The following is a 3,246-nucleotide window of genomic DNA, read 5'->3' as shown; positions in this document are numbered from 1 at the left end:
GGCCTCGGCCCGGACCCGAACGCGGCGGTGCGGCGCCTGCGCAGGCATCCCCGCGGCCGCCGCCGCCGCCGCGCGCTCCCGCGGCGGGCTGGCCACGCCCCCGCGCGTACACTGGCCCCGCCCCGCCGCCGGCCCCGAGCACGCCTAGTCCCGCGGGGGGCGGCCGCTGGACGTGGGGGTGGCGCCTCCTTGCGGCTGAGCGGGTGGAGGCGTCTCCAGGCCCTGAACCCCGGCGTTCGAGTCTGTCTCGAAGGCATTCAGACAGACCGACGGACAGACTTGTCACTCGGTTAAGGAATCGGATTGGCCCACCTGCCCATCTGTTTGAGCCCCAGTCCGGTCGCCTCCCGGGAGAATTAATCGGCAAGGCCTGGTGGAATCTTGGGACGTTCCTAGAGTCGCCCTATGTTCTGATGGCAGCGCTGATCACAGCAGAGCAGTAACCCAGACAGGGTCTCTTTGTACCTCCAGGCGGCTTGGAACTTGTGACCTTTCTGCCAAGGCCTCCTGACTGCTGAAATTAGCGGTGTCTGCGACCAACTCTGGCTCCAGTTCCTGTAGTTTGGAAGTCTTGAAACCTTTAATTTCATCTTTTAAACCCCTTCACCCTTCCTAGAGACAGCCGAAAGTCTGCATAGGGCAGAGATACCCTACATTATGGTAAAGTGAAACTACAAAAAGAGTCATTCCCAGAGCCTGGCACAGTTGCCCAGGGGGCTCCGGTCCCCATACACTCAAAAACTGGATGGTAGCTGACTCTGGCATAGTAACTCAGGCCTGTAGTTTCAGCTAGTCAGGAGACTGAGGCAAGATTGAAAGTTCAGAGTAAGTCGGAGTACAGAGAGAGTAAAGACCAACTTGGGCAATTTATGGAGAGACCTGTCTCAAATTTTTAAGAACTTTTAAAAACACGTGTATACACTAACACACACAGTTAAAATCTCAGAATTTAGCAGATAGAGGCAGGTTGTTCAGGAATTCAAGGTCATCCTTAGCACCACAGTCAGTTGAGTTCAAGGCTATCCTGAGCTATGTAAGACCCTGTCTCAAGAGAGAGAGAGAGAGAGAGAGAGAGAGAGAGCAAGCCAGACATATCTGGACAAGACTTTACTCCCAGCACTTCAGAGGTAGAAGCAGGAAAATAAGGGATTCAAGGCCATCCTGTGCTACAAAGAGTATGCGGCTAGGTTAGGCTATATAAGACTCTATCTAAAATAATTAATAAATAAAATTTTAAATTCTTGGTCAGGCATGGTGGCACACACCCCGGAGGTAGAGTCAGGGGATCTATCTCTGAGTTCTAGGACAGCCAGAGCTACATAATAAAGAAACCCCTGTCTCAAAGATACAAAACAGAACAAAAACAAAAAATTTAAGTCTCAGCGACAAAGCATCTTCCTCGCATGCCTGAAGCCCTGGGTCTAACCTCTAGCACTCCCACCCCTAAAAGAAAGATCGGGTGATGTGGTGGTTTGAATGAGACTAGCTCCAGAGGCTCATATGTTTGAATACCTGGGCTTCAGCTGGTGCTACTGTTTGGGAAGGAATGGGAGGTATCTTTGTTGGAGGAGGTATGCCACTAGAAAGCAAGCTTCCAAGTTTCAAAAGCCCAAGCCATTCCTACTCTCTGTCTGCTTCCTCTCTGTGCATCAAGACCTAAGCTCTCAGTTACTGCTCCAGCACCAGGCCTGTCTGCCTGCTGCCATGCTACCCGCCTTGATGGCTGTGGACACACCCCCTGTATAAGCTTCCAACAAAGCTGCCTTGGTGTGTTGTCACAGCAATTGAAAATTAACTAAGTCCCAGTGCTCAGGGAGGCAGAGGCAGGCAGATCTCCATCTCCATGAGTTCAAGGCCAGCTCAGAGGTTAAGCACACTGTCTGTTCTTCCTAAGTTCAATTCCCAGCAACCCAGCAGTGGCTCACAACCATCTACAATGAGATCTGGGACCCTCTTCTGGTGTGCAGGTGTACATGCAGATAGAGCATTCATATTTTTAAAAAATAAAGATAAAAATCTGTCATTTACTCCGTGTCCAGGTGCGCACATACTGTAGCTATTATCTGAGTTACCATGAGTAGTTACGGTGCTAATAGCCTGTAAATTGCATCTTAAAACTCTTGCACACACAACTTCAGCTCTCCTTATTTCTCAGAAACCGAGATATCAAGTCCTTTTGTGTCTGGTTCTTTACAAGAAGACATTGAGATCAAATTAGGCGGTGGTGCCTGTGAAAGACAAGGAGGAAATAAATAGGATTGAGCAAGTAGAAGCTTAGAGCCCACAAACACAGGGCAACCCATCAGAGAGCCTGGGAACCAAAAGCCAAGGTGGGAATCCCTTAGCAGAAATCCAGGCTGCAAACTGCCCACTGTGGGAATGCCCAGCAAGATGTGGCCTTGACTCGGGAAGTCCCTGCACCTTGGGCTGATACTAGAGTTGGTGACATACAATACCACTGAGCCACAGCCCAGATCCCCAGTGAGCACTGGGACTTCACAGCATCCACCAAACACCGAAAGAAAGCCACTGCTGTGTGGTGGCAGCGTATGCCTTTAGTCTCAGCCCTTGGCAGGCAGAGGCAGGCAGATCTCTCTGAGTTTGAGGCCAGCCTGGTTTACTGAGTGAGTGCCAGGACAGCCAGAGCTACACAGAGAAACCCTGTCTCAAAAACCAAAACAAAACAAAATAAGCAAGCCACACATGCAACTTAAAATATTCTAGTAATGTTTTCTTTGCTCTTTCTTTTGCTTTAAGACATGATTTCATGGCACTGGACAGATAGCTCAGAGGTTAAGAGCACTGTTTGATCTTCCAAAGATACTGAATTCATGGTGGCTCACAACCATCTATAATGAGATATGGTACCCTCTTCTGGCAAGCAGGCGTACATGCAAGGCAGAACATATACATGATAAATAAATCTTTATTTAAAAAAAAAAAAAAGATATGATTTTACCTGGTGGTGGTGCAAGCCTTTAATCCCAGTACTCGGGAGGCAGAGACAGGTGGAGCTCTGACTTTGAGGCCAGCCTGGTCTACAGACAGAGTTCCAGGATGGCCAGGACTATATAGAGAAACCCTGTCCTAGGGTGGGGGGTGGGGGAAAGACAGGGTCTCACTGTGTAATTCTGACTGGACTACAGCTTACTGGCCTTATTCACAGAGACCCACCCACCTCTGTAACCCAAATACTGAGATTAAAAGTGTGCACCACCTCACACAGCTAATCTTTCTTTGTTTTTG

Source organism: Psammomys obesus, unplaced genomic scaffold, assembly GCF_907164565.1.
Source record: "Psammomys obesus unplaced genomic scaffold, mPsaObe1.curated_primary_1811, whole genome shotgun sequence".
In the NCBI taxonomy this organism is placed as follows: Eukaryota; Metazoa; Chordata; class Mammalia; order Rodentia; family Muridae; genus Psammomys; species Psammomys obesus.
Note: the sequence above shows the minus strand (reverse complement) of the source record.